General features: G+C 34.3%; 1 long non-coding RNA gene across 1 annotated transcript in view; it reads right to left on the bottom strand.

Moving 5' to 3' along the window:
* The window catches only part of LOC141559795 (uncharacterized), a 378619-nt gene that overhangs the window by 48920 nt on the left and 307422 nt on the right, over positions 1–22277 (bottom strand). The window lies entirely within an intron of this gene.

Here is a 22277-nt window from a genome sequence, read left to right as displayed (position 1 = left end):
CAATGACTTTTTGTAACTCTTTTATCCTTTGGTGTATTCTGTTTTTTAAGATCTTAGTTACTTTCTTCAGTAGACATATATTTTTTTTTAACCAAACTTTCGAGTCATTTTTTATGATTTTCTTCCTTCATTATCATTTCTATTCCCATTTTCATTATTGATTTTCTTTGATTTGCAAAATCCTTTTTTTAGCATTTATATGGCTAGAGAAAATTTTTAATTTTTTTTGAGGCTTTGAATGTAGGGTATTTGACTTTGTTATTTTCTGGATGTAATTTGATTTTCCTTGTCACCACAGAAATTTTTTGATGGTCTGAATTTTTTTTTCTGTTTTATTTGCTTGTTTACCCAAACTATTATGTGACTTTTTAATTCTTTGTTAAAGTAGAGTTCTCTTTCTGGGATGGAAGGCACACTTTCTCATACTTCAAGGTTTTAAGTAGCTGTGCTCAGCAATACTTTTAGGAAACTGTATGATTTTAGTTCTTTCAAGGTGGTGAGATCTAATGAGAGGTGTTTAATTGAGGAGAGGCTAGTATTCTTCCTTACCCATGGGCTGCTACTCCAAGACTGTAACCCAGATTTAAATATGGGCAAAACAAGAGTCTTGCCTCAGTGCTAGCAAAGAACACTTTGATATTGATCTGACCAGTTGTTCCACCCTTTACTTTCTATGGGCTAATAACTCTGGGAACAACCATTGCTACTGCTGATTCTCTGGCTCCCAAAGCCTACTCCTGAGTTGCTGGACCTGAGACTATACTGGTGCAGTTGGCACTAGACTGTGTTGTACTCTCACACGGGGGGAGAGGGAGGGCATTCCTTTCCTGCTCACTCTCTAAGTTGTCTTTGGTGTCTGTGAGATGAATAGTCTGGAAACTGCCACTGCTGTCATTGATGTAGTCCCTCTAAGCCTGCTCTCATGTGCAATGGTTTGACTTGTACTAGACTCTCATCCTGATGCAAAAGACTTTCCTGTTGATATAATTTGTCTTGCTGTGGAAATTGTTTTACTCTATTTTTGTTTTTTGTGATTCCTACTCCTCTAAAATCCTACTCCTCTAAAATTTGTTTAGTCATTTTTAAAAATTATTTTGAGAGCTTTGAGGGAGATCTCAGGCACATTCATGCTATCTTGCCTCTACTTTCCTTAATTAGATTAGTTTTGATTTCAAAACCTATTCCAGCTTCAATATACTTCCCTTCACAGCAGCCATTTCAGAAAAACAAACAAACAAACAAACAAAAAAGGTGTATCCAGTTCTGCATTTGGCAAGTTGGGCTTCATTTTCTAGCTTTTTGTTCCTACTCAGGGTTGCTATTTGGATTCCATACTTGCTGAGCAGTTTGGTTTTCAAAGCTACTGGATTTTGTGTTCTTCATAACTGAGTACACATTCCATGTGCTAATGGTTAAGTGGAATCCTCTTTGTAGAAATTTTAGTCCTTCACTAGTCTTTGTGTCTTTGAAATGGCAATTCTCTAATTTTGAAATGAATGTTTCCCCTTAACTCTGAAAAAAACCTATTACACACTTCAAGATGCAGTTAAAACATCAATTTCTATATGAAGAATTTATCCTGTCCCCCAACTATTTATACAATCTTTTCCAACCTATGTTGTACTTAAGGTATTTAAATTTTTGTTTTCTTTATTATAAAGAATTAGAAGGATTTCAAATGTCAGAGAAAGGGCAGAATTAAAATTCGAGGGAAAATAAACTTAATATATGGTTAATGGCTTTTTCTTTCATCCTATTATATATATATATATATATATATATATATATATATATATATATATATATATATATATATATATATATAATTTCTATGCTGTGCAGTTCCCACTTTGATTTTAGCAAATTTTGAATTTCCTCCTCATTTCAAGCCAACAAACCTGATGTTTGCAATTATTGTGGCCCAGATGAATAAACATGGCATGGTATAACAAATCTCTGAAAGCTACCCACTTCTTTTTCTGCTAGTGTTGCAGATAGTCTCAGCTTTCCTTTGAAAAAAGCAACAAAATATTGTCCCACTGAGAAGTACTTTAATCTGTTGATTCTGTTTTATGGTAGTCTTCTAGCCTTAGGGTCACTATTTTTGTTGTATGTAAATATTTGCCTTGGAGAGGATATCTATGATTAGACATAATACACCACACATTACCTTCATCACTCTCAATCTTGGCCATCTCCTCTCTACAATAACATAGTATATTAAATTAAAGTTTGTGGCAGATCTTCATCAACCAATGCTGAAGTTCTTGATTTTATAACACAGATAGAAACCATTCCCTCTCTAGCTAAACTTCCAGTTAAAGAAGAAGTTTTAAATGCCAATAGGTTCATTTCATGTGGCAAATATTTCTATTCCAATACAATACAAATTTACAAGTCTAGGAGTCCACTGCTTATACAAAAAAGCTGACTAAAAATCTTTCAGATTATATGGTGAGGTAAAACTGTCCTTCCCAAGTTCATGAATGCCTCCATTGTTCATCTCTTTAAAAACAACAATAGAGAGTAAACATGTATATATTACCCTAATTAAGATAGGAGGTAAGTTTTTTTTTTGTTTGTTTGTTTGTTTTTTAGTTAACAGTTTGTCTTAAAACTATTGTCTAAAGAAGCTAGGACTTGATCCACTCCACTACTTTTTAGTCAATTATCAGACAAATTATGGGACTTTCCCTACCTGTTTTCTTTAGAAATTTCTGCTTTTGTTACATACAGAACAATATTTTTTAAATTTCTAATTATATCAGAATTGTATATAAGAAACCAAAAATATTCTCATTGTCTTAATCTTCATCAAAGAGTTTGCTGAAATTTTTAAACTTTTATCACTTGGTAAAGAAAAATAATAACAATAATAACAATAGTATATACATAAATAAGATAAATCATTATATAATGTAAAGGTGGGGTTCTAGACATATATCTAGCTATAAAATAGTTGAATGTTTAGGGATGTAAATGTTTGGGGTTAATAATTCACATAAGGATAATCTTGGATATCAAGGAGAAGGTCTGTTATTTGGAAGTTTCTTATACAGGATAATGTCTCATCATATTCCACTAAGGCACTAACTTAAGGACGTTTTTATTATTAACTTCTTAAGGTTAGGACATGCTCATCATTTCTATTCAACTCAAGAAGCCTGGACACTGCCACCTTCAGTGTTCTGTCCCATCTGATTGGAGGACTAGAGAGTAGAGTGATAAGCTTCTATCAGAGCCTGTGTTTATAAAGATCAAAATTTAGACTTTCATCTTACTCTCATTTACATGTTGTTTTTCCCCATTTAATTTTAAGTTTTCTTCTTTGCAGCCCAGTGCTTAGCACAGTGCCTGGTGAATCTTAGGTGACAAAAAAATGCTGGTTGAATTGAATTGTTTAACTTGTGCTGGTATCATATGTGTCCAAAATTTCTGCTTTCCTACTGTAATAAAAAATTAGCTTGTGTCATTTCCCTTTACCAAACTTGAGTGTTTATTCTATGTTCAGTGTTGCTGCATTCCTTTTGTTAGGGAAATAATATCTTTGTGGAGAGGCCTGGGAGTATCAAAAAAAGGTGAGAGAGGTGAGAAGAACATAGAGGTGGAACAAATCTCCATTCCCTTGAAGGGATCCAGATCAGGCACTTGAAGGCATTTTTAATGCTGTCAAAAATCATAGGATGATTTCATGGATGTTTTATTCTAGTAATGGAACATTTTCAAATGGTGATCAATGCAGACTTGGCGAGACATGGAGTCTCTAATCCTTGCTTTCTGCTTCTCTAGACTGGATTATTATACTTCTTTATTGACTGATATTCTCATAGGTCACTAAATCAACTAACTCCCTTTAGACTCCTGTTTCTAGTAGTGCCATGAGGAGGAAAATGCCTCATTGTATTACACTGAGGCTAGTCAGTATGTCTGCTTGCTCCTCATTTTTACAACAAATTGGTTTTAAAAGTGATTAATTGCATAAAGCATAAAGCTTTCCATCCATTTCACTTAGAGGTCAGTAACCTATAAGTATCTTATACCTACATATTCTTCATATTGATTCTAGTAAGAATCAAATTAACATTTTAGAAATTAACATTTTATTTTTGTCATCAACTGTTGTGCCTTAAATAAACATAGTTGTAACATTGCAACTTTTATCTACCTCCTAATTTAAATTCAAAAAATGTGTTTACTTTCATCTCATAGAGGATGTCTTCATTCACTAAGGAGGTTTCTTACCTCTCTAGAAATCTCAGATCATACAACTTGCTCTTTATCCATAAATTCACATCAAGCAAACAGATCCAGTTTGAATAACGGGGGAAATAAAGGTAGAAAGAAATAACAGTCCAAATATTTAAAGTATAGAAGGGGAGATCAGTTAGGTGGCAAATGGATTGAATCAGGAAGACCTGAATTGAAATATGACCTCAAACAATTACTAGTAGTGAAAATTTGGGCAAGTCACTTGACCCTGTTTACCTCAGTTTCCGCATCTGTAAAATAAAACTGGACAAGAAAATGCAGTATCTTTTTCAATCTAGTATTTTTTTCAAGAAAATCCCAAAAGGGGTCACAAAAAATTGAACATGACTGAAACAACTGAAACACAACAACATAGGAATAGAGCTAAGTTAAATATATAATAAATATAGAGATAATAATAATATAATATATATATATATATAAATAATAAATAAATACAAAAGTATATACATAAATAAATAAATTATTAAATTGTATTTCAATTTTTGCAAAAGAAAAATGGAAGAAGGAAGGGAGGTTTTTGAAATTTTTGAGTTGATTTATTAAATCTTAAGAATAACATGAAGTATTCCTTTAGGGCTGTGTCCATACCTATCTTTCTTGTATTCACAGGTTGGATTTCCTGGGAGTTGACTACTCCAGGTTAGAAATTTTCTATGGATCTTTATTCCTAAAATTATAGGTTATCAGACCCCACTGCTGTATTCACCATGAAGATACATCCATTTAATACAATTAGCTCAATCAGTGGTGTTTATTGAACTGCAGAATGGTAACAAATCCTCCCCCTCCTCATAAACTTGGATTATTTTCCTCCAAAAATGCAAAAAAACAAAACAAAAAAACAACAAAAAAACCAACATCATTAAGAGATGATGTGAGAGAAGAGTGAACAAACACATAGGGTAAATAAATAGAAAGGCACATACATGAGGGACAAATACGGCAAGATATCTCAAATATTGTGGGGCCTTGATGTCTTTTTTCTTCAAATGGTATCCTTATCACCTACCCCTCCCTTTCTCTCTCTCTCTCTCTCTCTCTCTCTCTCTCTCTCTCTCTCTCTCTCTCTCTCTCTCTCTCTCTGTCTTTCTCCTAGACATGTAACTTTTCTCTGCTCCTTTGGCCTACTCCTTTTCCTCTCCCAATTCATTGAAGTGAATTTCTTCTCTATTGCTAAAGCTCTTCCTCCCTCTCCAAGTGATCACTTGTTTTAAAAGGCCAATAAGCATACAGTTTTTATCAATTTATAGAGTAGTGATTCATCTGGTTAAAGATCTAGAGCAGTATCCTGATTCCAAGGACCAATAATAACCTCCCTATTCTGGACATTGCTCAGTACCCTGATTTAACACTTTATACACTTATAATGAAATAAGTACAACAGTTATCTGCTGTATCTTATTTTTGCCATTACACTGTAATATCCAAGAGAGTAGAAATTTATCTAAACTTCATTTCTTCATATTTGTAATGTTTTATACTCTTAATAAGCATTTAATAGATATTTATATTTTGAAAAAAAAAGTTAAATTAATATGATATATTTAGCTTTTACCAATTTATCCTTCAGAATAAATCTGTCTTGCTATTCCCATATTATAAATACTTTCTACCACTCTAATTGGATTGTCTACCGATAAGGCAGGATTATGAACCCTAGAGACAGCATTAAATGGCAACAATAAGCAGTCTTCTGCTTATTAACTACTAACTACACTTTTTAAAATATTTCTTTCTAAATCTTTACCATGCCTTTCTTCTTCTAAAAACTCATTATTAGGAAAAGCACAATCATTTCCCTTTTTCCTGGGGTGGGGGTGGGAGAGAGAGTAGATTAAAGGAAGGAGAATGGAGAGGTGAAAAAAAGAAGGTTTAGTACAGATGAGGGCAAGTATAGAAAATAAAGTCACGTCTTTTGTACTGCAATGTTTGGTCATATCTGATGGGAGGAGGGATGGGTTGGGAAATGAAAGGGTAGTGCAGACAAGGGACAGTATAGGATGCAAAATCACATCATTTGCATTTCAATGTCTAACACACATCTGATGATCATTCAGTTTTTACTGTTCAATTTTGAACCAAAGAAGCCCAATCTTAATATAACTTAAAATGGCAACCTCGGATCAAAAGTCAGAACGTTACAATATGTTATTTAAAGGAAACACATTTAAAGCAGGGAGATATATACAGAATAGAGATAAAAGGCTGGAGCAGAATCTATTATGCTTCAGGTGAAGTCAAAAAAGCAGGGGTAGCCATCCTTATCTCAGATCAAGCAAAAGAAAAAAATTGAGCTAATTAAAAGAGATGAGATGAGGAAGGAAACTATATCTTTCTAAAGGGTAGCATAGACAATGAAGCAATATCAATACTAAACATATATGTACCAAGTGGTATAACATCTAACTTCCTAAAGGAAAAGCTAAGGGAGTTGCAAGAAGAAATAGAAAGCAAAATTATAATAGTGGGAGATCTCAACCTTGCACTCCCAGAATTAGATAAATCAAACCACAAAAAAAAAAAAAAAAGAAAGAAATTAAGGAGGTAAATAGAATATTAGAAAATATTAGGAATGCAGGGCTGGTTCAATATTGGGAAAGCTATCAGTATAATTGACGATATTAACAACTAAATTAACAAAAACAATATGATAATCTCAATAGATGCAGAAAAAGCATTCAATAAAATCCAACAGCCATTTTTTTTTATTTGGAATTTTTTTTTCACAGTATATATGCATGAGTCATTTTTTTTATATTATCCCTTGTATTCATTTTTCCAAATTATCCCCCCCTCCCTCCATTTCCTCCCCCCGATGGCAGGCAATCCCATATATTTTACATGTGTTACAGTAAAACCTAGATACAATATATGTGTGTAAATACCATTTTCTTGTTGCACATTAAGTATTAGATTCCGAAGGTATAAGTAACCTGGGTAGATAGAGTGTAGTGCTTACAACTTACATTCACTTCCCAGTGTTCCTTCTATGGATGTAGTTATTTCTTTCCATCATTGATCAACTGGAAGTGAGTTGGATCTTCTTTATGTTGAAGATATCCACTTCCAACAGAATACATCTTCATACATCATTGAAGTGTACAGCGATCTTCTAGTTCTATTCATTTCACTCAGCATCAGTTGATGTAAGTCTCTCCAAACCTCTCTGTATTCCTCCTGCTGGTCATTTCTTACAGAATAATAGTATTCCATAACCTTCATATACCATAATTTACCCAACCATTCTCCAATTGATGGGCATCCATTCAAGTTCCAGTTTCTAGCTACAACAAAAAGAGCTGCCACAAACATTTTGGCACATACATGTCCCTTTCTGCTCTTTAGTATTTCTTTGGGATATAAGCCCAGTAGTAGTACGGCTGGGTCAAAGGGTATGGACAGTTTGATAACTTTTTGGGCATTATTCCAAATTGCTTTCTAGAATGACAGGGTTCTTTCACAACTCCACCAACAATGTATTTATGTCCCAGTTTTCCCACATCCCCTCCAACATTCATCATTATTTGTTCCTGTCATCTTAGCCAATCTGACAGATGTGTAGTGGTATCTCAGAGTTGTCTTAATTTGCATTTCTCTAATCAATAGTGATTTGGAACACTCTTTCATATGAGGGGATATAATTTCAATTTCATCATCTGTGAATTGTCTGTTCATATCCTTTGACCATTTATCAAATGGAGAATGGCTTGATTTCTTATAAATTAGGATCAATTCTCTATATATTTTGGAAATGAGACCTTTGTCAGAACCTTTAACTTTAAAAATATTTTCCCAATTTGTTACTTCCCTTCTAATCTTGTTTGCATTAATATTGTTTGTACAGAAACTTTTTAGTTTGATGTAATCAAAATCTTCTATTTTGTGATCAATAATGATCTCTAGTTCTCCTCTGGTCATGAATTCCTTCCTCCTCCACAGGTCTGAGAGGTAGACTATCCTCTGTTCCTCTAATCTATTTATTATCTCATTCTTTATGACTAAGTCATGGACACATTTTGATCTTATCTTGGTATATGGTGTTAAGTGTGGATCCATATCTAATTTCTGCCGTACTAATTTCCAGTTTTCCCAACAGTTTTTTTCCAAATAATGAATTTTTATCCCTAATGTTGGTATCTTTGGGTTTGTCAAAGATTAGATTGCTATAGATGTACCCTTTTTTGTCCTTTGTATCTAATCTGTTCCACTGATCTACCAGTCTATTTCTTAGCCAATACCAAATGGTTTTGGTGACTGCTGCTATATAATATAGCTTTAGATCAGGTACACTTACACCACCTTCCTCTGACTTTTTTTCATTAGTTCCCTTGCAATTCTCGACCTTTTATTCTTCCATATGAATTTTGTTGTTATTTTTTCTAGGTCATTAAAATAGTTTCTTGGGAGTATGATTGGTATAGCACTGAATAAATAGATTAGTTTGGAGAGTACTGTCATTTTTATTATATTCGCTCGGCCTATCCAAGAGCACTGAATGTCTTTCCAATTATTTAAATCTGACTTTATTTTTGTGGCAAGTGTTTTGTAATTTTTCTCATATAATTCCTGACTTTTCTTTGGTAGATGGATTCCCAAATACTTTATACTCAAAACATTTATTTGGAATGGAATTTCTCTTTGTATCTCTTGCTGTTGCATTTTGTTGGTGATATATAAAAATGCTGAGGATTTCTGTGGATTTATTTTGTATCCTGTAACTTTGCTAAAATTCTGAATTATTTCTGATAGCTTTTTAGCAGAGTCTTTGGTGTTCTCTAAGTATACCATCATGTCATCGGCAAAGAGTGATAGTTTGATTTCCTCATTTCCTACTCTAATTCCTTGAATCACTTTCTCGGCTCGTATTGCCGAGGCTAGCGTTTCTAGTACTATAATGAATAGTAATGGTGATAGTGGGCAACCTTGTTTCACTCCTGATCTTACTGGGAAAGGTTGCAGTTTATTTCTATTGCATATTATGCTTACTGACGGTCTTAAATATATGCTCCTGATTATTCTAAGGAATAGTCCATTTATTCCTCTACTCTCAAGAGTTTTTAGTAGGAATGGATGTTGGATTTTGTCAAATGCTTTTTCTGCATCTATTGAGATGATCCTATGATTTTTATTAATTTGGTTATTAATATGGTCAATTATACTAATAGTTTTCCTAATATTAAACCAGCCCTGCATTCCTGGTATGAATCCTACTTGTTCATAGTGTATTATCCTGGGGATGATTTTCTGAAGTCTTTTTGCTAATATCTTATTTAAGATTTTAGCATCAATATCCATTAAGGAAATTGGTCTATAATTTTCTTTCTCAGTTTTCAATCGACCTGGTTTAGGTATCAGTACCATGTCTGTGCCATAAAAGGAGTTAGGTAGGACTCCTTCATCACCTATTTTTTCAAAGAGTTTATATAGCACTGGGGCTAATTGTTCTTTAAATGTTTGGTAGAATTCACATGTAAATCCATCTGGTCCTGGGGATTTTTTCCTGGGGAGTTGATTAATAGCTTGTTCTATTTCTTTTTCTGAAATGGGACTATTTAAGAAATTTATCTCCTCCTCTGTTAATCTAGGAAGCCTATATTTTTGGAGGAAGTCATCCATTTCACTTAAGTTATCAAATTTATTGGCATAAAGTTGGGCAAAGTAATTCCTTATTATTTCTCTAATTTCCTCTTCATTGGTGGAAAGATCCCCCTTTTCATTTGTAAGACTAACAATTTGATTTCCTCTTTCTTTTTTCTGATCAGATTTACCAAATGTTTATCTATTTTATTGGCTTTTTCATAAAACCAACTCTTGGTTTTCTTTTTTAATTCAATAGTTTTTTTACTTTCAATATTATTGATTTCTCCTTTTAATTTTTGTATTTTCAGTTTAATTTTTCATTGAGAGTTTTTAATTTGGTCTTTTTCTAGCTTTTTAAGATGCAGGCCCAATTCATTAATCTTCTCTTTCTTTATTTTCTTCAAATAAGCCTCTAAAGATATAAAATTTCCCCTTATTACCACTTTAGCTATATCCCACAGATTTTGGTATGATGTCTCATCATTGTCACTATCTTGGGTGAAATTATTAATTGTTTCTATAATTTGCTCTTTCACCCAGTCATTCTTTGAGATGAGATTATTCATTTTCCAATTACTTTTTGGTCTATTCACCCCTAGCTTTTTACTGAATGTAGCTTTTATTGCATTGTGATCTGAGAAGAAGGCATTTATTATTTCCGCCTTCCTACATTTAATTTTGAGATCTTTATGTCCTAATATTTGTCAATTTTTGTATAGGATCCATGAACTGCTGAGAAGAACGTATATTCCTTTCTATCACCATTCAGTTTTCTTCACAGGTCTATCATACCTAGTTTTTCTAATGTTCTATTTACTTTTAAAATTTCTTTCTTATTTGTTTTGTGCTTTGATTTGTCTAAATCTGAGAGTGCAAGGTTGAGATCTCCCACTATTATACTTTTGCTGTCTATTTCTTCTTGCAATTCTCTTAATTTTTCCTTTAAAAAGTTAGATGCTATACCACTTGGTGCATATATGTTAAGTATTGATATGCCTTCATTATTTATGCTACCTTTCCGCAGGATATAGTTTCCTTCCTTATGTCTTTTAACTAGATCAACTTCTGCTTTTGCTTGATCTTAGATAAGGATAGCTACCCCTGCTTTTTTGGCTTTACCTGAAGCATATTAAATTCTGCTCCAACCTTTTACCTTTACTCTGTATGTATCTCCCTTCTTTAAGTGTGTTTCCTGTAAACAACATATTGTAGGGTTCTGATTTTTGATCCAGTCTGCTATCCATCTCCATTTGATGGGAGCGTTCATCCCATTCACATTTACAGTTAAAATTACTAATTCTGCATTTCCTGTCATCATATTATCCCCACATTATGCTTTTCCCTTGACCCCCCTGAACACCTTCCCCGATATTTAATTTATAGACCCCACTTGTGACGCCCAGCCCTCCCTTTTTTTTTTTTTTAGTATCCCTCCCCCCTCCCTCCAAGTCCCTTCCCTTATTCTCCTTTTCCTTTTCCCTTTTCCTCTCCCCCCTTTTAATGAGGTGAGAGAGAATTCTCTGAAAAACCCATATGTCAATTATTTACTCTTTGAGCCTCTTCTGATCAGAGTAAGATTCACACAGTGTTTCTCCCCCTCTCTAAATTCCCTCAGATATGGTGTATTTTCTATGCCTCTTCCTGGGATGTAGTTTCCCTCTTTTTATCACTCCCACGCCTTTTTTTCTGATTCTACCCCCTTCCCTTTACTACACCCCCCTTTTTTTCTTTTATATCAGTACGATCAAATTATCCATGTGTACTTTCTATACACCCACAACAGAGATACAGTTCTCAAGGTACTATGTACCTTTTTCTGTTTCTCTTCAGTCTTGTGGATGTAGATCAAATTTTTTGTTTAAGTCTGGTTTTTCTCTTAGAAACATATGGAATTCCTCTATTTCATTGAATAACCATCTTCTTCCATGGAAAAAGATGCTAAACTTAGCTGGGTAGTTTTTTCTTGGTTGCAATCCTTGATCTTTTGCCTTTTGGAATATCAGTTTCCAGGCCCTTCTATCTTTTAATGTGGAGGCAGCCAGATCTTGTGTGACTCTTATTGTGGCACCTTGGTATTTAATTTTTTTTTTTTTTTCTAGCTGCTTGCAAGATTTTCTCCTTTGTGTGGTAGTTCTGCACCTTAGCCACAATATTGCGTGTTGTTCTTTTTTTAGGGTCTATTTCAGAAGGAGTTCAATGAATTCTTTCAACATCTACTTTGTCTTCTGTTTCTATTATCTCTGGACAGTTCTCTTTGATAATTTCCTGTAAAATAGAATCTAGGCTCTTTTTTTGGTCATAGTTTTCGGGAAGTCCAATGATCCGCAGATTCTCTATCCTAGATCTATTTTCCAGGTCTATAGATTTTCCCAGTAAGTATTTGACGTTATTCTCCAGCTTTTCATTTTTTTTTTTGTTTTGTTTTGTTTGACTGATTAATGGGTTCTCAATGAATCATTCATTTCTATTTGTTCCATCCTGAATTTTAAGGAGTTTTTTCTTCATTCACAGTTTTTAGTTCTTTTTATAAATGTCCAATTTCATTTTTAAATGAATTATTTTGCTCTATTGAATTTTTTTCCATTTCCCTAATTTTTTGTTTTAGAGAATTATTTTATTTTTCTAATTCAGAAATCCTATTTTCCTGTGATGTTTTAACCTTTTCTAATTCACAAATTTTTTTCCCTGAATCTCCTGTGAATTCTTTATTTTTTCCAACTCCAATTTCATACCTTCTCTTTCCTTTCCTCATTTTTCTTCAAACTCTCTTAATTTTTTAATAGTCTCTTCTAGAAGACAGTTATGTGATGGGGGGCAGATATCGTTCTCCTTTAGGCTGTTATCTGCTGACTCTCTGCTGTTAACTTCCTTGGTGTTGGATACCTGATCTTTCTCTGTGTAGAATGAGTCAATGTTTTTTTTTTTTTTTTGCTTTTTTCTCATATTTAAAAAAATTTTTGGGGTTTGTCCCTGGGGTAGGAAATTATTTATTTATTTCTTTACCAGATTCCTCCCAGACTGGATGGATGCAATGGTTCCTGTGCCTGAGCTAAGAGAGAGCTCTGGGAGAGAGTTCCCCACCCCCTCCCTGGAAGTGCCTCACAGGTGATTAGCACTGCTGTGCTTTGGGGGCAGCACTATTTGTCCTAGCAGCTTCCTTGAAGTTTGAAATTGAACTGTAAAGGAGACACAAAGCCCAGCCTATGCCTTCTGTGGGGCGTGGATATTAGCAGCAGGTGACGTGAAAAGCCCCTGCACTCAAACTGGAAGTGTCTGCCCTGAAACCTCGGTCCCTAGTTCAAAGGTTCTGCTTCTCTGGGACTTCCCGGGGCTGAATTCCACAGCCTCCATCCAAGCAAGGCAGTGTGTGTTTTCTTGGGCCGTATCTGCCCACTTTTCAATCTCTTAACTACTCCCAGGTGAAAGCTAGAACAGCCTAAGTCGGCCACACCCACAGTGCCGAGATCTGCTGAGTCATTTTCAGATTGGGGTGGTTCTAGTATCTGGCTTAAAAATTTTAAAGTGGCTTAATTTCTCTTCTGAACAGCTGTTTTATAAGCAGAGAAGAGCTAACAGCCTGTGCCAGATTCCTCTATCTCAGTGGCTTCTCTGATCCCAGAGCCCTCCCCACTGCGATCGGCGCAGCGTGCCAGCACCCATCCGTCTGTGCTGGCCTTTCTTCTTCCTCCCTTGGGAACTGACCTTTCCTGTTGAAACTCCAGATTCTCTTCAGCTGGTAAGTCGTACTTCCAGTCCTTGTGGATTCTATCAGTCCAGTGCTATTTCTGAGGCTGATTTTATCTAGTTGGTAGTGAGGGAAGAAAGGAGCTTACAGAATCACGTGTATCTTCTCTGCCATCTTGGCTCCGCCCCCCCCACCAACAGCCATTCTTATTAAAAAAACACTTGAGAATCTAAGAATAAATGGAATTTTCCTTAAAATAATCAGTAGCATATATTTAAAACCATCAGTAAGCATCATATGTAATGGGGATAAACTCAAACCATTCCCAATAAGATCAGGAGTGCAACAAGGTTGCCCACTATCACCATTACTATTCAATATTGTATTAGAAATGCTAACTTTGGCAATAAGAGTCGAGAAAGAGATTAAAGGAATTAGAGTAGGTCATGAGAAAACCAAATTATTACTCTTTGTTGCTGATATGATGGTATACTTAGAGAATCCCAGAGATTCTACTAAAAAGATATTAGAAATAATCCACATGTATAGCAAAGTTGCAGGATACAAAATAAACCCACATAAGTCATCAGCATTCTTATATATCACTAACAAAACCCAACAGTTACAGTTACAAAGAGAAATTCCATTTTAAGTAACTATGGATAGTATAAAATATTTAGGAATCTATCTGCCAAGGGAAAATCAGAAACTATATGAGTAAAACTACAAAACACTTTCCACACAAATAAAGTCTGATCTAACCAATTGGAAAAAATATCAAATGCTCTTGGATAGGGCGAGCAAATATAATAAAGATGACAATACTTAAACTAATCTATTTATTTAATGCTATATCAATCAGACTAAACGAATCTATTTATTTAATTCTATATCAATCAGACTCCCAAAAACCTATTTTAATGACCTAGAAAAAAATAACAACAAAGTTCATATGGAAAAACAAAAGATCAGGAATTTAAAGGGAATTAATGGAAAAAGAAAAAAAAATCAAATGAAGGTGGCCTAGCTGTACCAGATCTAATATTATATTATAAAGCAGAAGTTACCAAAACTATTTGGTATTGGCTAAAAAATAGACTAATTGATCAGTGGAATAGGTTAATTTCAAAGGACAAAACAGCCAATAACTTTACTAATTTAGCATTTGAGAAACCCAAAGACTCCAGCTTTTTGGATAAGAACTCACTGTTTGACAAAAATTGCTGGAAAATTGGAAATTAATATGGCAGAAACAAAGCATGAACCCACACTTAATACCATACATCAAGATACGGTCAAAATGGGTTCATGACCTAGGCATAAAGAATGAGATTATAAATAAATTAGAAGAACACAGGATAGTTTACCTCTCAGACCTGTGACCAAAGAGGAACTATAGATCATTCAAAATAGAAAATTTTGATTATATCAAATTGAAAATTTTTGTACAAACAAAACTAATGCAGACAAGATTAGAAGGGAAGCAACAACCTGAGAAAATATTTTTATAGTCAAAGGTTCTAATAAATGCCTCATCTCCAAACCATAGAGAGAATTGACTCTAATTTATAAGAACTCAAGCCATTTTCCAATTGATAAATGGTCAAAAGATATAAATAGACAGTTCTCAGATGAAGAAATTGAAACTATTTCTAGCCATATGAAAAGATGCTCCAAGTCATTATTAATCAAAGAAATGCAAATTAAGACAACTCTGAGATACCGCTACACACCTGTCAGATTGGCTAAAATGACAGGGAAAGATAATGTGAAATGTTGGAGGGGATGTGGAAAAACTGGGACACATAAATTGTTGTTGGAATTGTGAATACATCCAGCCATTCTGGAGAGCTTTTTGGAACTATGCTCAAAAGTTATCAAACTGTGCATATCTTTTGACCCCGCAGTGTTACTACTGGGCTTATATCCCAAAGATATTTTAAAGAAGGGAAAGGGCCCTGTATGCAAGAATGTTTGTGACAGCCCTCTTTGTAGTGGCTAGTAACTGGAAATTGAATGGATACCCATCAATTGGAGAATGGCTGAATAAATTGTGGTATATGAATATTATGGAATATTATTGTTCTGTAAGAGATTACTAGCAGGATGAATACAGAGAGGCCTGGAGAGACTTACATGAACTGATGCTGAGTGAAATGAGCAGGACTAGGAGATCATTATATACGTCAACAACAATACTATGTGATGATCAATTCTGATGAACATGGCTGTCTTCAACAATGAGATGAACCAAATCTGTTCCAATAGAGCAGTGATGAATTGAACCAGCTACACCCAGCAAAAGAACTCTGGGAGATGACTATGAACCACTACATAGAATTCCAATCCCTCTATTTTTGTCTGCCTGCATTTTTTATTTCCTTCACAGGCTAATTGTTCACTATTTCAAAGTCCAATTCTTTTTGTACAGCAAAATAACTGTATGGACATGTATACATATATTGTATTTACCTTATACTTTAACATATTTAACATGTATTGGTCAATCTGTCAACTGGGGGAAGGGGTGGGGAAAAAGAGGGGAAAAGTTAGAACAAAACGTTTTACAATTATCAATGCTGAAAAATTACTCATGCATATATCTCGTAAATAAAAAGCAATAGTAAAAGAAATGGCAACCTGTACTCTACTATTTTTATTGATTTTTTTTTTAATTTTCAAAACTTACACAAGGATGATTTTTCAACACTGACCCTTAATAAAAAACTTGCGTTCCAAATCCTCCCATACTTCCCCTTCCCCTCACTCTTTCTCCTACATGGCAAGTAATCCAACATATGTTAAACATGGTAAAATTATATGCTAATTCGAATATATATCTATATATTTATGCAATTTTCTTGCTGTACAAGAAAAATCAGATTAAAAAAGGAAAAAATGTTATTTAAAATAAAATTCAAGTACACTACAACAAAAAAGAGTGAAAATGCTATATTGTAACCCATCTTCCATTCTCACAGTCCTTTCTGGGTGTAAATGTCTGCTTAGTTATTTGATGTATCATTAACCACTTTCCTGAGACTTACTGTTCCACTCTAACTTGAAGCATTGAATTGTGTATCATTATATTGTTCATTCAATAATTAATTGAAAAGTACTATATACTCAAATATGTTAAAACATGTAAGAAGTAAATAAGACCTCTTCCTTGAGCCTGTTTTCCCATATGTAAAAGGCAAATCATAATGTGGGCTAGTATAAATCACAAAATTATTACAAAACTCCAAAAGAGAAAACTATATAATCTGTCATCACAAATATTATCTATGATTTTGTTGATGAAGATGAGAAATATACTGTTTATACCTTTCAATATAAGCTCTTGAATTGCATTATGTCATTATTTTATGAATCACCTAGCTCATTTTTACTTCTTTCTAATCTGTGAAGTCAGAATATTCACAGCTTAGCCTACTGTTAAATTTGTGAATAGTCAGGCAATTTCGTGGGGTCCAAACTACTTGGTATATTATAGATTCTGTTCTGATTACTCTGAGCAAATGAATAGCCAATGCAGAGGCTGGGAATTAGTTACTGCATGCATTATTTAACAAGGGACTCACTGGCTCCTCTATTTTCGAACTGCTTTCCCTGAAGCTGCCATCTCAGTGTGATGAAAAGAAAAATAGCTGCTTCTGATTCAGCGTCTCTAACTCATTTGGTAAATTTACTTTCTATGAGTCACGAATGCTTATCACATTACTGCATTATTTGTGTTTTGGAGTTATTAATTTCTCTGTGTGAGAGTCATAGCAAGCCCTTCTGTGTGGAATAATCAGCAGAGTCAGGAAGATGGCTAAACAGCTGTGGTGAGCAGCCAGAACTCAGTCTACATTTTGTGGCAGATGATGCCATGCCAGAGAATTTATAGCAAAGCAGCAAGATACAAATGCCTGTTCTATAATCCTGTATGAGGTATAGGGCTTCTGATAAATATGAGTAATAAAGCCAAAATGCACTGTGTCTTACTGCCTCAGTTGGATACACGTTACTTATAAAGAGTGGCTTCCCCATTGACCCAGCTCATTATCCTTGGCATTCGATTTCCCCCAAGTTGCTGGCAAAGCCTTTTGGATAAGAGCATTCCAAGGTGATGAACTTGAGCTTGGTGCATTTTTAATCATGGCAAACCTGAGATGCCATCTTTACTGGAGAGACTGTTTCTGATGCCAAGGTGATTAGCATATGCTCCAGCTGCAGCCAGCCCTTCCTATGATTTCCCCAATGAACTGTGAACCTCAGAAGTGTTTTGCTGACCTTGTGTTGAATGTGCTTTTTTTCTTCCCCAGAAAGCCCTCCTGTATAGACATAAAATATATTTAACTAACCATAGCAGCTGTCTTTTGCTTACTAGATAGCTTAGGAAGTGGTGACACCTGGGCCCAGATCATATCAATATCTTCTTGAAAAGGACACTGGAAAGATCAATAGAGGCATGAAGTGGGACTGTAAAGCAAGGAACCACATTTTTAAGCAAATCTGTCAATCTCTAAATGAGAACTACTCCATCGGAATAGTCAATTTGCAAAGGCATTCAATTGTTCCCATGAAATTGTCATGGTTCAGAATGCATTTGAAACATTTCTTTCAAAATTGGCTTTAAATCCCAAATTATAGCATCTCAGAGAGTCAAAAAGGAAGCTTAGAAGTCACCTAGTAATGAGAGAGCTCACTCTTTGCCAAAGCAGCACATTTTCCTTCTGACCATTCTGACACTTAGACAGTTTTTTCTTTAAATAGCACATAATGAGCTAAAATCTGCCTCAGTAACATGCACCTTCCATCTTAGACTTGTTCTCTTGGAGTAAAGAGAACAATTGCAAGTCTTTCTTCCATGTGATAATTCTTCAAATATTTCAAGACAAGTATTTTATTCCCTGAAGTATTTTATTCTCTAAAACATCCTAAATTCCTTCAATTTGTATTTGTACTTGATTTGACATGGTTTCCAGTATTCTCATGATCCAAGTAATTTTCTTTGGCATATCCTCCAGATTCTCTCGATATTTTTAAAAATATCCTCTCTAGAACTGAACATGACACTCTAGAAGATCTGAAAAGGGCACAGCTTTTTAGCACAACTCTCCCTCACTTAAATCCAATTCTCTTTTAAGTTATGATATAGACATGTTATAATCCTCTTACCTCATATTATAGTGCCCTTCAAGAATAAAAGGCACAAATAGCAACTTGTGATTAGTAGTAGCTGCCCCATGGGGAATCCAACTGGCCAGTTCTAATTGATTAATGCAATTCTTTCTTCTCTCCTTCCTTCACTTCCTGCCTGAACTTTCTATATCCACATAGGGTATCATTCATACATTTATCTGTGGTTACCGTACCCAAAGAAATATACATTTTGATCATTAAAATCTCACAAGATTTGGGGTTTATAGGCTAGATTTTTTTTTCTTTCCCTGAAGGACTAAGCTTCAAATCTAAATCATTCTGGCTGTTATTGATTAACTAACAGAAGATCCCAGTCCAAGCCTCACTTGGTCATTGTTTGGGCCCAGATGGCTCAGAAGAAGGGTAAATAGTAAATTTTTTTTGTTTTGGCCAGAAACTGAGGGTCTTCCCTCCCCCCCCCCACACATATACTGATTTTTTATTGACTAATTAAAAGAAGGAATTTGCCTCATTTCTTACCTAACCTTACTTATTGAGTGTTGCCTCAATCACAATGAGACTTAGGAAAGACCTGAACTTAAAAATACTAGAGTCTCCCACTATATCAAGGCCATCTCCAGTGGTTCTGATCTCTATCTTGCCACTGAACACAGATGCCTCAGGGAAGAAAGTAAGGTTGGTGATTTTATACAGCTCTCTCTCACTTAAATCCAATTCACTTGCAAGTCATGGCATCAACTTCCTGATATCATGGTCCTCTTCAAGAATGAAGAACAAACAACAACATCCTCTAGTATAAAACATTCTACATTCCTTTAATTGATACTTGGTTTGGCATACTTTCTGTGACTTCACCATCCAAGTCATCTTCTTTTCACATTCTCCACCTTCTCTCTAAATTTCTAAAAATATTGTGTCCAGAACTAAATATGACACTTCAGTAGATCTGAAAAGGGCAGAAAAGAAGTCTATTTTTCCCTTACTCTGGACACTAAGCTTCTATTAATGCATCTTAAAATTATATTAGCCCTTTTGACTGCCATGTCATGTTATTGATTCATATCAATCTCACAGACCACTAAAACCCACAGGATATTTTCACATGAATTGTTGTCTAGCTATGTCTTTCCATCCTGTATTCACAGAGAAGAGTTTTTAAGTTTTTTAGGATTTTCCATTAGCAAATCTTATCTTATAAAATTTGAACCCATCTTATCTTGTGAAGATCTTTTCAGAACCCATAAATTATATACTCCAATATGTTACACATTCTTCTTAAACTTTGTTCTATCTATATATTATCCAATCCTTTGAGTAATTGGGAAAAAAATGTGGAACATAATTGAAGAAAGGACATATCTCTAGAGCACTCATCCAGAGATTTCCCTTTAGGTTAGCTTTCATACTTCCGGTCTATGATAAATATATGACCATGTTCATTGGAATATTTCCTCTGATGATAAGAATCAGTTATATCTTTACAGTCTATGTAATTAAATGTTATACACAATCTCCTAAATTAACTATATAAAGGAAGTTGTAGCAATAAGTAAAGCATTGGATTTTGAGACAGGAAAACTTGGTTTAAAATTATATTTTGGTTATTAGTAACTACATGATTCTGGGCAAGTTATTTAAATTTCTGTTACTGTCATATTTCAAGACAGAGGCTTGGACATGATGAACTACAAGGACATTTCTGCATCTAAATTTATGATTCTATGATCCTACCAAGTTGACAGAATTTTCATGTTTTACTCATGCCTTTGGTTCTTACATCTTGGCTTGATTTTTATTATTCTTTTCTTCCTGTTTTGTTTCACTTTTCTCCTATCCAGCTCAAATTTAATTGTTATCAACCCACACTTTCCTACTTCATTCATTCTTTTATTTTGGTGTTTTTAATTTGTAAATCTCTTTCTGAAGACATATTGATTTTTTCTACTCCCTTTATTTTTCTGCATTTCTTCTTATATAATTTAGAATCCATTTACAGAAAAACTGAATCTCAGTAGATGCCATGGCAATATAATAGGGATTATTCTGTATCAAAATATGGCAGTGGGTGTGAAGTAAGACCCAATTATCATTTTATTTTCCCTCATTGCTTTTTACATTAATGTCTTGCTATCTCCCTTTGAAATGTGGATGATTATTCTCCCCTCTATGATTCATTTCTTCCCAGATACTAAACCACATCCTCCCACCAGTGGGAATACTGAGATGCATGATTTGCCATTGGTAAAGATGACTTCTTCTTATGTTCAGTCACATCGTCCTATACCAAGCAGGGTTAATGTGTTTCTCTCCTTTCCCCTTCCTCCATATTATTATTACCTATCATCTATAGGTTGATTTTAATGTGAAACTGTTTTTTCCCTTGAAATACTAATTCATTTCTCCTACAAATTATCTTGATTGGCCTCATCTTTAAATTATTTTTAAGTTATAGGGTACAATAAGTCAATTATATCATATTTGTTATTTGTTTATTGAGCACAACGAATAATTTGCCTTCTTTTCCTGTCATTTATTTCTTTAGTGTTAATCCTTGTATTATATCTTGAGTATTTATCTGTTATGTCGAGGATAGCTTTCTTGAGGGCTTTGGGACCAGCCTTGGTCTCAGCAGAATAATCACCATAAGAATACTCAGGAATAAAGTCCAAAGTCTTTCTTGTCTCCTTCAGTCTCCCAGTCTGAACCAGTCTCCCTCATAGTGCAGTAAGCAGGAGAGCCACCATGAGGAAAGTCAAAGATAGAATGCCTGTGGATGACTTTGTCCTCAGTTTAAATACCTTATTACAATTAAATCAATTATAGAATTATTACATCACCATGCTAAATACTAAGTATATGTGAACTAGATCAGTTCCTCTGAGTTAACACCTTGTTTCAAGTATACTTCAGAGTTTTAACACTCTACCTGTATCATAAAAAATAGGCTTCATGGACCAATGGACTTTTTCCTTTCCAGTACTTTCATTGCCACAGTGAAAAAATGAAGATGCCATCCATCTACTTAATGAAGCACTCCTTTGGCTTTTAAAATCTTTAAGACCTTGGTAAAAAACTACTTTTTAAAAATTGCTACCTGACTATTGTTCCCTAATACTATAGGTGAAGTCAAATTGGCCTTATTGTGTGTCACATTCAGAATTCCATCTCCAATTTCCAAATCTTTGCACTGGCTGTCTCCTATGCCAAAATCATTTCCTTTCAAACTTCCTGAAACATCATCTTCCTCAAACTTCTTTCCTGATTTCCATAGCTACCACTGTTCTTCCTATCAAAAAGTAATCTTGTATGTATTTATATTTAATTTGGTTTTCTTATTTATTTATATTTTGTCTCCTAAAAAGCATTCAGTTCTTTGAGGGCAGGTGTTGTTTTTTTTTTTTGTTTGTTTGTTTGTTTTGTTTTGTTTTGTTTTGTTTTTTTCATTTTTGCATTTTCAGCTTTTGAGCAAAGTAAAAGGCATATATGACTTTTTCACAAACACTTGATGATTAATCACTCCCTCAGTTGATGAGGTAACTTCTCATAGAGGAATTCCTCAAATATTTTTGGCAGTAGCACTTTGATCAGA

This window comes from Sminthopsis crassicaudata, chromosome 3, assembly GCF_048593235.1.
Source record: "Sminthopsis crassicaudata isolate SCR6 chromosome 3, ASM4859323v1, whole genome shotgun sequence".
Lineage (NCBI taxonomy): Eukaryota > Metazoa > Chordata > Mammalia > Dasyuromorphia > Dasyuridae > Sminthopsis > Sminthopsis crassicaudata.
The sequence above is the reverse complement of the archived record's forward strand: the minus strand, read 5'-3'. Positions and strand labels throughout refer to the sequence as shown.